This window comes from Brachyhypopomus gauderio, chromosome 10, assembly GCF_052324685.1.
Source record: "Brachyhypopomus gauderio isolate BG-103 chromosome 10, BGAUD_0.2, whole genome shotgun sequence".
Taxonomy (NCBI): domain Eukaryota; kingdom Metazoa; phylum Chordata; class Actinopteri; order Gymnotiformes; family Hypopomidae; genus Brachyhypopomus; species Brachyhypopomus gauderio.
Genome location: NC_135220.1, coordinates 5283990 through 5298644, shown reverse-complemented (window position 1 = coordinate 5298644; position 14655 = coordinate 5283990). Strand labels below are relative to the sequence as shown.

General features: G+C 44.0%; 1 long non-coding RNA gene across 4 annotated transcripts in view; it reads left to right on the top strand.

Annotated features, from left to right (window-relative positions):
* The first annotated feature begins 4788 nt into the window (after positions 1-4788).
* The window catches only part of LOC143526246 (uncharacterized), a 33805-nt gene continuing 23938 nt past the window's right edge, over positions 4789-14655 (top strand). Inside the window, exons 1-4 of one of the 4 annotated variants that reach the window (XR_013133840.1) lie at positions 4789-4902; positions 4977-5084; positions 7546-7722; positions 10766-11692. This is a non-coding gene — a long non-coding RNA (uncharacterized LOC143526246). The other 3 variants (XR_013133841.1, XR_013133839.1, XR_013133842.1) reach the window with 3 other exon arrangements.

The following is a 14655-nucleotide window of genomic DNA, read 5'->3' as shown; positions in this document are numbered from 1 at the left end:
AATAAAAAAAATCCACCCTGAGTGTTGTAAAGTGAAGCTAATTATGAACCATTAAGAGGAGACGGGGAAGCAGCTGAGCTGAATACTAACGAATGTTTGTCCTTTTAACATCACGTACAATGCTACAGGTGAGTAGCTGGGCCAGGTGACGCCCACACACACTCTCTCCACACCTACACGGAAACACACTCAAACACCCACACACACACTCCACACTTACACGGAACCACACTCAAACACCCACACACACTCTCCACACCTACACAGAAACATACTCAAACACCCACAAACACTCAACCACCCACACACACTCCATACCTACCCGGCAAAGGTTGTGATGAAGGAGTTAAAAAAGGTGTATATTAATTTGTTTAAAAATAGCAGCTGCATCAGTATCAATTATCCTAATGGTTAAAGGTTGGCCAATCAGGCCTGCCCTCAAAAACCAAAAACAAAACACTCCACTTTCAAAACACTTATAACAGAACCTCATCACATATACACTTCTACTACTGTGTTGTTCCAAGGCTGTGTGCCGCTGTCCAGGGTGCTGAAACCTTGTCATGCTCAGACAAGCACCTTTAAATAGAGACCTGTGCATTATGGGGGGTGGAGGCAGCTTGCTGATGGCAGACAGATGGACTACTGGCTGAGTCCAAACTACAGCTAGATCCTGGAATAAGGCTTGGAGCCACTCACTTCTTCAAAACAATAAAACAATGGCTGTAGAAGCACCACACCAGATTTGACTATCTTTCTCTCTCCATCTCACTCTCCATCTCTTTCCTTTCATCTCACTGGGCATGACTGCAGTCACCTGACCACAGGTGAAGTCACCACCCACATCCTCCCTGGAGCCATAGGCGACAGGTTTCGTACTCATCTCAATAAGCAGCTCCTTTCAGGGGGTCCAGTCTTCACCTGCCTCTGTGTTCTCTGTGGGTCTGAATGACACAAAAAACTTTACTGTAGTCAGGCTACTGCTGTCAGTGCTGAGGATGTAGTCGTGGCAACAGAGAGATCACGGCTAAGTGCGTGAAGACGGGTTTTTAGTCGAGGAAAATTTGTTTTTAATATGCACTGCTGAGTCAACACACCTTTCACATTAGTTTTAATTTGTTTAATGAAGAACTCACACTAGTAATTAAGTAAAGAGTGTGTCAGATTAATAACAGAACTGTAAGCCTGGAGTGCACGAGGTGGCTGGTTGAGAGGGACCTGGAGCTAGGCTGACGCTACAGACGCTACACAGTGACTCTCATTAGCACGCCTCCCTGACAGACAAGACGAGCAGAGCTCTCCTGATCTCCGTCGGCCACACCCACCACTCACACCGCCAGGAACCTGGGAGAAAAGTCAAGGATAAAGAGTTTTTATTATGGAATAAAAAATTGAAGAGAAGTCACTTGCAACCAGTGCGCACATACACATTCGGAAACAAGCTCTTTTTCTTTCTATATAATCTTTAGTGAGCCGTGCAGACAGATAAATATAGCAGGTCCTTGGAAGGGATACAGAAAGAGACAGAGATTTACACATTTACAAAGTGTGTAATGCATTTGTTTCATAAAACAAGATTAAAGGGTTGATTTTTTTCTAAATTTGAATTACGCAAATGTCACAAACGAACCTTAAGAAGCTTGAAAGATTCTCTCTCTCTCTTTCTCTCCCTCGCTCTGTGTGTCTTTCTCTCCATATCTCTCTCTCACTTTCTCTGACACACTGCCTCCATCTCTCTCTCTCTCTCTCTCTCTCTCTCTCTCTCTCAGTGGTACTGCTGTGTTAGCTTCAGGGGTTAGTGTGTAGGAAAAGTTTAATTAGTTTTCCAAATGACTCCAGTGAGCAGGATGACAAGCATTTGCTTGCTGTTAAGCATCACACAGTGGGCCAGGCAGAGCAGGAGGGCGTGCGTGCCTGGCAGTGGAGAAGAGGTGCTATACTGGCCTCTAGAGACACACTGGGAAGGTCTCTTGTCTGTAAGGGTCAAAGAAATGCTCTCTCTCTCTCTCTCTCTCTCTCTCTCTCTCTCACACACACACACACATACACACACACACACACACACACACACAACTCTTACATGTGCACACTGTTACACACAATCCCACATACATTCCAAGACCCTGTAATGGCTAAAGAAATCATCTCACACACATATCCACACAATGAGACTAACACCCACACACTACAGGCTTCTGAGAAAATTTTCTCTCTCTCTCTTTCCCTCTCTCTCTTTCTCTCTCTCTCTCTCTCTCTCTCTCTCACACACACACACACACACACACACACAGTTCTGACACTGACATATTCTATGGCATCCTGTTCTGTTCTCTCCTCACATTGCTAATTTAGATGGGTAGCATGTCAGTGAAGCTTCAGGACAAACCAGCCCTGATGACTCATTCTCTCCTGATCAAATAAAACCCAGAGCGAATATCATATCCAAACACAACTGCAGAGTCCAATAATACAGCAGTAAGGAACAGCGTACACCCAGGCAGGCAGTGCTGAACAGGCAGATGCTCCATTTCGCTCAGAAGCCAAAAACAGGTCGACTCAAGCCAGCACTCCCAGCTTGGTCATGCTCACAGTGTTAAGGGTGGCTTTTAAGTCCCCGGGAAAGCTATGAAAACATTAAAGCTCTTTTTCCATAAATGTCAAAAGGATGTCCTCCTAGCTGCTGTTTTCATTTCATTTTCCTTCTCCAGCTGGAATGGCTTTTCCTTCTCGTCTGGTATGCTGTAGTTGAGTGAGAGCTTCCCACCTCCGGCTAAGCTTGGATGACATTTGAAAGCTTTGGAAAATGGTGATCTGTGTCCGTGGGTTGCCATCTGAGATGGTCCATTAGTATTCAGCAGCAGTACTGACTTTAGCGAACCTGGGACACAAATATTCCTCTGTGATTATTACTATATTGCCTCTTCTCCTGAAGCTGGTTTTTGGTCTCTTGTGTTTCTTGTGCCATGTGATTTTGCTTTGTCTTGTTTATGTTCTCCCCCCCCATCTCTACTCCCTGGTCATACCCCTCACCTGTCTCTTGTCTATACCACCCCAGTCTCCAGGTGTCCCCTGTGTATATATCCCTTGTCTTTGTACTTTGTCCTGTTTACTGTTGTGTCTTTTCCTTTGCTCACCCACTGTCTTCTCTGTGTTTGCGTCCCACAGCATTTTTACCATGGACGTCCATATATGTCACATCCAGCCCCATATTCACTGCTGCCCTGTTACTTATATTTTAATCTGAAACACCAGTTTATGAGATACAACCTCCAAAGTGAAGGAGATGATGAGTTAAGGTGCAGATCCTTCACATTGTGCACATTCTCAACCTGAACAGTAGCTTCATACCTTTATGGTACTGTCAGCATTACCCATGATCCAAGACAAACAGCCATCATATGCACTGCTGCTTACTGACATAGCTGGCTCATGTTACGGAGTGTTTAAACTCTCCCAAAGACACCCAGGGTGTTTCCTCTAGGGTCTGCAAGACTGACTGTATTTAATGATATTTCCTCTAGGGTCTGTAAAGCTTACTGTATTTTATGGTAATTAATTTTAATTTGTAAATAAGCTAATTCCTGATAAGCTGTTTCAGAAATAATCTGTTTCAGAAATAATCTGTTTTCAGTGTTAAATTGTGACTTTAAAAATTCACTATGGGTCAGTCCACTGTTTCAGTCAGCCAATCAGCGAGTCCTCGATGTCTTCACTTTCTCAAGGTCTTTGGTGTGGAGAGCATGTCCAAACTGCCCTGAGGACAAAAGGTTAACAGTCCTGAACCAATAAAGTAATTATGCAAAAGTGGACCAGAAGAATATGTACTGAATGGAAGTCACTGAAGACTAGAGAACACAGTCCAACATGCGTCCTGCAGGGCATCAAGTAGTAAAGGCCAGCACACTTTTAGACACAGTCTACTAACAGGTACTCCAACAGATTGATAATCCTCTTCAGAAGAACACCAAGACCCGATTCTTACTCCGTCTTTCTGCATGCCAGTCATATTGAACTGTGCCAATTTTTATAATTGACTTCAACTTAAAAGGGTGAATTTAATATTTTTGCAAGATGAAATATGCAAATATGAGAAGCACTTATGATTAGGTGCTTTTTGAATAAATCGATTTATTTTTATTTATTTATTTAGTTATTTTCCTTCCATTGCTATTACAAATGAAATTAGGGCATTTATATGGTTTACAACAAAATCACACTTGCTCCATTGAAACCCCAGTATTTATGGTCCATTACCACAGATGAGGTTCACATCCAGACTTTCTTACTGATGCACTGAGGAAGCCATAGAGGCATCAGCCTTGGAGAAAATGCATGTCAGTTTGTGAATTTCCCCAATGTGGGACTACTGAAGGATTATCTTAATGTTGAACTCCATCGGTGTGCTGCTTCAGACTTAGAAGGGTTTATATTTATATATATTATTTCCCTTTATTATATGGACATTTTGGGGGTAGATACCCTCTGGGCACACACAAGGAGATGGCTTGTTTTATAAACTGGGTCACTGAGCTATTTTAATATTTTAAAATACAACGAGCTAATGTGACACAGTATGAGTGAAATAAACAGCAGACCCTCACACTTCACTTATGAAATATTCTAGATATATTTCACATTGACATACAAGTGTATCATTGTAGAAAAGAAGCAAGATGCATCAGCGGTGTTCCTGTTTATCTTGAGTTCAGGGTGACACTTTCTGCAGAGTTTATTTTTATTGTGTTATTTCTTCTGATTCCCATCATATAAAGTTTATTTTGATATGGGGCGCGTGTGACGCAGCTCGCCTGCGGCCTGCGCTGATGGTGTTCACGTGCACGTTTTCTTTCTGTTGTGTTTTGTGGCACGTTTCGTTCGTTGTGTTACCCGGATGTCCTGATAGTAAGTTGCTACTTTGTACACGTTTTGCGTTTATATGGCCGGTTGTCGGTCATTAACGTTACGTTGTCTTTTAGTTGTTTTTAGTGCACGCGCATGTTCCGTGTCATTAACCCCGTTGGGGACTCGCGTGCTTGCTTCCTTTCATCACGTTCTACTCATTCATCGTCCAGAGGAAGATTAAGGTAAGTACGAGTAGAAATATGCATTCCAGTACTTTTGCCAAGATTTAATGAAATTTAGACTTTTGATGGATTATGTTCTTTTTAACTCAGCAACAATAGTATTTAAATGCCGCTTTATTTAGAGATGAACAAACACTTTTAGTTGTTTTTACTGGAAAGAGACATCCTTAACAGTCTGCAGTCGCGTTTTTAGAGAGAAAAACCAATAAAAAGCTGCCGACGTCACAACGGGCCTGCACCAATCAGAAGATTCAGTTCCTAAGATCCCATGTGGTGGGAGGGGCTGCGGAGTTCACTGGCTCCTCCCATAGTCACAATCAAAATTTGCACGAGTTTGTTTGTATATCAAGTATACCATTGATATTGACATGCATTTGTACAGCGTTGACACTTCGTTTAGATTTGTTGATCTTCTAATATGTTCACAGTAGTGCCGTAATGAGTATCAGATTCAGTGCACGTTGTATTTTTTATACTGTATGTAATAATGAATCACTGAAGAATACAGTGACTACTGGAGAGAAGAGAAGCGAGTTTTAGTCCAATAGAGCAACAACAAACACTACAAAACTGCCAAACTGATTTACATCAACACTACCACATGGACAACGAGAGTAGAGCCAGTTAAGTGTTAGCTAAGTGTTTGGAAAATCTAAAGCAGCACTGCGTTCCATAATTCCCCAGAGTCCTGAAACATAATGAGCTGCAAGAAACTGGGAAACAGGAAAGACTTTTAATATGTAATCGGAAGGTTATGTAGTTAGACCGTGAAAGTCAGTGAATCTTTTCTACAAATACCTGTTACTCAAGCTAGAACTGAACCTTTAAAAGGTTACTTTGAGAAAAGAATTTTCTTTCAGTAAAAAAGAAATGTGCTCCAGTGGTAGGAAATAAAACATAGAGAAGTACAACAAATGAAATTCTAAAGGACAAAAGTTGTATTTTAACAGACTGGACAATTAAATGCAAGGGTTTTTGACTATGTTACTGTTGAAGAGTAGACTGAAATTCGCTGGAGTTTGTTCCACCGCTCTGATGGCTGTGTTTGTGATTCAGCTGCACCAACACTCCTCTCAGCACACGCCTCCTCCACTTTTACTTCATTCTCTTTCTGAAATGTTTTTTTCTTATGTGTATTTTTCTTATCCCCTCTGTTGTTATCTAGCTACACTTTTCTTTCACAGAACACGTTCACAGAATTCTGTCTCTCCCTTGTTTACCCATAATTCCCTGTCTGCTTGTAGTTTTGCCTTCCTTGGTCTTGCAACTCTTGGTCTGTGTAGAGAACTGCTGAACCATCGCCTCCAAAACACACAACACACACACACACACACACACACACACACACACACACACACACACACACACACAGAGTTTACATTCTTTCGTTTAGTTTTGCTCTTCGGATCTATTACCTAGAAAAGTTGTGCAGAATGAAAAAAACAAACTCCAAACAGTGAAAGTGTTTCTGTTTACTTCACTGCATCAAGTGTGTAAATCAAAGGGCTAATCGGATGGCTAAGCAGCATCTCCGTGGGCAAGGGAGAGCAGTCCTGTTTCTGCACAGGCTTCCCCTCCTCCTCCTGCAGCCGCACGTCTGGCGTTTAATCGAAACTTGAGCTGTAGAACTCCTCAGCCTTCTACCATGCTGAGCAAAGTGCCTTCTGGTCACAGCTTCAACTTCTCCTAGGCCATCGTCAAAGTTCACGTCCATCCTCCAAAACCAACTCTCGGTTCCCAGGGCTTGGACTCGTCTGACCTTGCTATCGTCCTGTGGAGCACCGTTCATCTGCTCTCTCACCTCCACCCTCTGGTCCAGGCCTCCCTCCACCCTCCAGATGTTTCGGTTCCATCCCAGTGGCTCAGTCTCGTCTTTCTCCACAGGACTCATCAGGTTCACGCCCCTCCCACTTGAGTCCTGCTTCATTTACTGCACCCTCACTCCCTCCTCCCTCCACCCACCACAGCGTAACCTTCATCTCGCTGAAGCTCTGGGTGACGGGACACAGAAGGAGGACACACAGCCTCGTCCCCCTCTGCAACCAATCGGCACCTGGCCCTGCCGTGACACGCTGCAAGTCAACAGCCAACCACAGGGCTGGATGTGCCTTAGTGTTGTCCCAGTGCCTTAGTACTTCTCCGCCTTCTCCAAGGTGACCTGCACCTTCCACAGGTCCTGTCACCTCCTCCAGACTGGCTCACCGGGGCTGAAATGAGGAAGTCCAGACTTTTTACCATTGTGATGTGATTCAACATAGCACATATATATATATATATAATATAAATTTCCATCAGTCAAGATTCAGGATGCAGTCTGGGTAATCCTTTGGGGCCAAATAAAATAATAAAATGCCTTTGTGGTAAAAAAGCAAAAAATGGCAGGTCATTGAAAAGCAAATTTTCATAGACCACACATCAGCACATTAAGTGGAGTTCCTAATAACATGTCACTCTTCTGCAGGTCATCCCTTCCTGGGGGATCTGGACTTCTACGGTGATATCAACATTATGGGTGCATAACAAGAGGTTCTTGTGCCTGGAGTCTGGAGCCACACGTGACGGGCTGCCTGTGTGGTTGGACCTGTTTGGAGGAATCCTTCAGTCTCCATCATTGACACACGCGTCAAGAAACAGACAGGTAGGTACAACTGGAAATACAGAGCAGGCCTGTGGATTACAGCTGGTCCTGTATCGGAAGAACTGAACAGGCAAATGGACTGCAAATGATCCTGTACTGAAAACACGAAACCAGACAAACAGCGCGAGGGAATGAAACCGCACAGCAAGCGGGATCCTCTGGTTGCTGCTGTGTTGAAAAGAGAGACGTATTAGGTTGATGAGTGTCTCTAAATTGGCCTGGTGTGATTGTATGTGTCTTGTGATGGACTGCCACCCTGTCCAGGGTTGGTGTGTGTGTGTGTGTGAGTGTGTGTCCTGTAAGGGACTGATGCCCTGTCCAGGGTTGGTGAGTGTGTGTCCTGTAAGGGACTGGTGCCCTGTCCAGGGTTGGTGTGTGTGTGTGTGTGTGTGTGTGTGTGTGTGTGTGTGTGTGTGATGGAGTGTTGCCATATCCAGGGGTGGTGTGTGTGTGACCTGGTGCCCTGTCCAGGGTTGGTGTGTGTTTGTGCGTATACCCTCTGATGGAGTGTTGCCATATCCAGGGGTGGTGTGTGTGTGTGTGTGTGTCCTTGTGCCCTGTCCAGGGTTTGTGTGTGTGTGTATGTGAGTTCCTGTTCTGAACCCTATGTTGCTGGATCAGCGTTTGTGATTATTGATTTAAAGTCACAAAGAAGATGTGTGGTAGCAATGCAGCCTGATTTGTGTGTGTTTCTGTCCTTCAGGGACGTGTGCTCTCATGATAGGCTCTTCAGAATGGTAGGGACAGCACTCATGTCCTCAATAACAGACCTTTTGTCTCAGCAATGGCTTCTAGCTCTTGTGTGGATCTGGCTATGTTATGTTTGATCTTAACAGTTGAATGTTTTGTTATCTTTAGGAAAGTGTGTTTGATGATCATTCTAAGTATGGGTAGTTTTGATGATCATTCAGAGTAATGGGAAGGGAGTTTTGGTGTTTGGTGTCTTCCAGAATGTGCTAATGATTTGATGTGATTTTAATCATACATCTTATATATATGATATCATATTGGAATAGAGAACTGGGGTGCGTTTCCAGAAAAACGAATGATCTTAGAAATGTACGGACAACTTTAAGAATAACGTAACTTTAAGAACACCAAATTTATGAGTGTTTCCCAAAAGCCTTCTTAGTCTCTAAGTAGTTCTTAGTTCTTAGTTGACTCTGCCTCTGCATCTGCACTGGAAAAGCTCCACTAGTCAAAAACCGAACCACCTATTTACATACATTTTTTCATTATTACAATTCAAAAGTATCATTGGCACAATGACAATCATAAAAACTAACAACTAATAAGTATTGCAATTTCAAGTATCAGAAAAAATGAGTAGAACTAAAAAATTTTTACCTTTGTAATTCTGACCAATCGTAGGCTTTTATCAAGGATATAAATAGGGCTCACAATTAACCTTTCACACGTTATTCAAAACCATGGCAAACAAGCAGAGAAAATGAAACTTTCTGTCGAGTGAACTGAGCCAAAAACAAAAGTAGACTATTTTCAAAAGCTCGAGGAAGTTCCTCAAATTCAGAAAAAAAAACAAAGCAAAATTGGGACAATATTGCCAAGAATATCAGTGCATGTAGTGGAATTAAGAGATCAGGCATGTGGCAGGACTTCTGTAGTCAAGTCAAAATAAGGGGACAGAACTCAGAAAGGAAAAGGGTTAAGACTGGTGGAGGTCAAATGTCCACAAGTGCCACTGGGGATACTGGGCCCCACAGCTACTGAAGGGGCACCAGGGGATTTGATACAGGAGTATATAGCGTCAGAGTGGATACCCACTGTCAGCTAGTACATGTCCACCATCAAATGCACCATCCCTAGCCATCTGACACACTCCAGAATTGGCCCAGATGAAGGAGTCATGAGTACTCCCAGGCCACTTGGCCACAATGTCCATAAAGAGGCCTTGGTGGTTACATATTACTTGTACATTCAAAGCAGAGAAGCCCTTACAGCAGGTGTAGATTGGGCTCAAGAGGCTGGGAGTGTGTATGGGGATCTGAGTGACGTCTACTGCACCAACAACTCCAGGAATGTTTACAATTGCATGAAAACCAATTTTGGTTTTATGTAATGCATCCCTAGTCCTTGGAAACTTTATATACATTGCTGCATGGTGAAGCAATGCTTTAGTAACAGCATGCACACATTTAGATACATCAGTTTTGCATCAGTCTGTGGGCATCACCAACAGTCTGCAGAAACCCACCTGTGGCATAAAATCAGAGGGCTGTCACTGCAAAATACTGCATTCAAGCGAACTACATGGCTTTGTGTATTACGTCGTCTTAAATTATGTCTTCTATTCAAAGCCAATACTCTTTGAAGAGCTGTCATGTTCATCACACAAGCACAATTGCTAGCCTTAATCCAAGTTACTTATATGTGCTAATCAATCAATTTTATTGGTTAAGTTAAAACAAGCTTAATAGGCCAACTTGTTGCCATTTCTTTCAAAGAATACATTAATTGTGAAAGTCTGAAATGCTATTAACTGCACGATGATGAACGGAGAGGTTTAATTAAATATTGGGAACATATCAGCTAATGCTAAATAATTCAAAGTAGTACATTTGATTTTTGTTGACACTTAATGTGGTATATGCAATGTAATTACTTCAAAAGAAAATACTAGGCTAATTATACACATAAACACACAGTTTGTAATGCCGTGCTTAAAACCAGCGCGAGTGAAATTAGCGCCTGTCCTTTTTGAGGTAGAACTGCACGTGAGCTTCGAGTTAAGAAGTACTTAGTTACGAATGGGTCCGGAGATTCTTAACTTACGAACGACGTAAGTTATTAAGAGTTTCAGGAAACACTCATAAATTTAAGAATATTCGTAAGTATGAGGTTACGAAGTAGGCTACTTAGTTACGAACGTTTTGGGAAATGCACCCCAGTGCAATTAGAGAAGACCTCTCTAGTGCCCTCCACAAGTGGCAAGGTATCTATCTGTCTATCTGTCTGTCTGTCTGTCACACTCTCTCAGTCTCTCTCTCTCATTGTCTCACTCTCTCACTCTCTCTTTCGCTAGGCAGGTTTTGTATTCCACTCCTGAAACGCACACTAAAACACACCCTGGCGTGTGCCACAGGTGCTGTGTGCAACATCGGTCTGTCTGCTCGTGGTGGGGCTTCCTGTCAGTGACCCTGAAATAAGGGCAAGAATACAGAGAGAAAACCGACGCATTTCACAGGACACGTTGACGAGCATCTCGGACGCATCACCCACTCCTCTCTGTGACATTATTGCATTGAACTGCAGAGTTACAGAGTGGGCATGTTGGTGCCCACGGGGCCATCACCTGCGTGAGAGGCTGCGTGCGAATCTTCTGCGGTGTCCACAGGTTCGTGGTGATTACACCACAGAGCAGGTGATGCAGCTAACCCTTCCTCTGCGGAACTTGAGATCAGATTATGGCCAGGCGTGATCACAGCACCAAAAATGTGGCCCAGTTGAGGACACATTAAATATCGGACCGCGTGAGTCACATCTATTTAAATATCTGCCCTGGTTCCTTTTCTCGCTCTGTAGTTTGAGCAACACCTAGATTGATGTAAGAAAGGAGAAGGTGATATATAGGAATAGAAAACCAGCCAATGCCAGGAGCTGATCGCTAAGAACTGTTAGATGGGGTAAATGCGTGAGATGGGGTAAATGTGTTAGATGGGGTAAATGCGTGAGATGGGGTAAAATGTGTTAGATGGATTTATTTTCTCCCAGAGCAGTACAGATTCTGTATTTGAGGTCAAAGACGCTGTTCATTCATTCAGTCTCTAGCAGGAATAAACATATTTCTAACATAACACATAGGAAGTCATTCATCTACATACTCATCTACAGTACTGCCAGGAGGTTGTCCAGGAGTCCTCGGCAGTGCCCATGTATGGGCCCCTGGTCCTTGAGGAACCACCCAGAGGGGGGCCTCCTGCTTCCTTCACCTGGCCTACAGGAGGAGCCGTGAGAGCTCCACGCTGCCTGATAGAACCTGAGCTCACCCGTAGCCGCGTTCTGCTCCCCCGCTGTGTGAACTGGTGAGGGAGATTGAACGGCAGTGTGGTTATCTCCTGACCTGCTGGCTTACCTTCCGCATCCCAGCTGGGGGCGACGCAGGCTTTATCTTCCTATTCCTGACTGCAACAGCCCCACCTCCACACCACCACCTCCACCACCTCCACCCTCCACCCATAAGACTACTAATCTTCTGCCCCACAATTGTCAGCAGTTCATTAGGAGGAAATCCAGCTCTGCAGTGGAGAAAAGGCAATTTAACACTGGGGCTTCATGGAGCTGAAAATGGTGTTTTGCATAGAGCTAATTGGCTTCACTTTGCAATGCTAATTATCCTCATACACACAGACAAACACACATATGCACACACAAACACACAACAAATATGGATAAATTCTACATCTTCACAGATACTTGCTCAGTGCTGTCTGTCAGATTAATTCACTTACTTCACTAATTTGTCAACAAAAATCTCCAGACACTGAGCAAAACATAACAAATATGAAAATACATGTGTAGACTGTACCAGCCGAAAACACAGCAGCTTCTCTGTGCATTTCACCAGGTCCAGTGACAGAGGGAAAGAGCATGTTTGAGTTTCTGAGCTTATTCAAACTTTCTTTTTCACATGATGCTTTTTAGTTACCTAAAAATCCATAAAGCAAGATTTATTATAGAACATGGGATTCATTCCCATTATCATGGTGCTCAGACATGAACCTCTCAGGCTAAACATGTGTGATCAGGTCTGGTCTGCTCAGCCCTTCATGCTGTCTACGTGTGTTTTCCTCCCGGAGGTACCTGGGGATTTCTCATCCTGAAGGAAGCATCATTGTGTTGTAATAGATTTGTCGTTTGCCCGTCTGGTAGGACGGTCTCTCCAGATGCCCGTCTCTCTCTGCAGGAGCTTTGGGATGGTCTCTTGATTTTAAAGGCTGGGACTAATAACCTCCACAGTGGCGTCGGCAGCTCGCTGCTGTTCCTCTGAGACCAGCGCTCAGACTCCAGCTCCTTAGTTGCTCATCCGAATGTAACTAAATTATGCATTCATAAGTCAATTAAGCTCCCTTGATGAAGCATTAATAGTGAATGATAAGACCAGTGTAATTCCCTGACTGGTTTGGTCATGGCTGATAAATATCATGAGTGCTTTTGTTTTTTGTTTTTTTTTTGACTCCAGGATTAATTTGCGATATCTTGCAGAATCACGAGGGATGTCAATAGCGCAAGAGAGGCCCGAGTCCCCTGTTTCTTCATCATGTCCTTATCTGCACTCATCGTCACTCGTGAACAGTCCAGCGACGACGTGATTAGATGGGCCGTCATGCCCCTGTGACGTTTCCTCCTTCTTCAGAGCTCATGGGGGTCTTGCTCATGCTGGTTCTGCTCACGCTGGTCCTGGTCGTGCTCAGTCCAGACTTTTCCTGGATTTTGTTAGAGTTCCTGTGAGTTTAAATTTACTTTCACATTTGTCATTTTGGAATCAGAACTACGTTGCTGTACACCCACACCTCTGTATTAGAGACCCACATCGCTGCATTAGAGACCCACACCGTTGCTTTAGAGACACATATCGCTGGATTAGAGACGCATATCGCTGGATTAGAGACGCATATCGCTGGATTAGAGACCCACGCCGCTGGATTAGAGACCCACGCCGCTGTATTAGAGACCCACACTGCTGGATTAGAAATCTACTGAGATGCTGAGACCAGATGAACCTCCACTGCTCTCCTTCACTCCTCCTGAGAGCTTAAGTGACAAATAAGAGCTGCACCAAAACAGAGAGAGGGAAGAAAGAACAAAAGAGAGAGAGAGAGAGAGAGAGAGAGAGGGAGAAGCATGCCTGAAACACTTTGTTTCCACATGGAGATCTGAACTCCCTCGTCTGTTCTTGGGAGAGTCGTGGGGCTAACGGCAGAGCGCTGCGTTTGTGATCTCGTTGTGAACGACAGCTTCTGCTTGCTGATTGGAGAGGGATTAGTGAGGCACTGGCACCCTTGTATGAAAACAAGAGTGTAGTATAGAACAAGAGCGAGTGATCCATGATTACTCTAGAAACAGCTGGAGCATTGGGAACAAAAGCTGGAGTGATGGTTTCATCCAGCATAAGCATTGGCTTTGCTCTGGATCCGAGCCGTTTGAAACAAGGCACTTATATCCCACTTCTCACTTGCAGCTCTTTCTTAAATGAAAGGATTCAACCAGTGTTTCAAAACTTCATCAGCATCGTCCTGTTCTGCTGTAATGAGTTTATGTTCATTTCAGTCTGGTAACAGGTCTGAATTGGGTGCAGATTTACACTGTAGTTTGGTCTAATGCACTTCCATTATGTTAATATCCTGACACTCTGGGCACGGGGCTCCATGGCTACTGTTGGCCAAACTTGATTCATGTGATATGTAAAAGTACATAGAAGAGAACGAGAGACGGAGAAACGCAGCTAGAGTGGCCCTTTCTGTGCTGAGCTGTCAGACTAAGGACAAGCATGTGAGGTCATTCAAGCCCAGGGTCTGTTTGGGTTCTGGTCATGTAAGTCGCTGACGGCACAGTACGCCTGCTTGGCTGGAGTCGGTCTGAAAGTCCGCTTACACAGATGGCTGTAGTGCGAGGTGTAGCCTGATCTGCATTACTATACCAAACAGTTTGCCAGCAGAAAGGATTGAGGCGTGACTGATTAGTCTGAGAGAAAAGAAGTGTGTCTTCTGGGCAGGAGAAGAGAGCAGAGGAGGAGATCTCTCGAGGAGTTTCTCCCGCAGTGTGGATTTGTCAAAGTCGAATCACACTAGTGCTGTAATTGATTTGCACAGCGCAAGGACAAACTGCCCAGGCGTCCCACATGGAGTTGCAGTCTGAGAGACAAAAAGAGGGACAAAAACATGGTCTCAGTGGCTGTGCAGGAAGGACAGGACA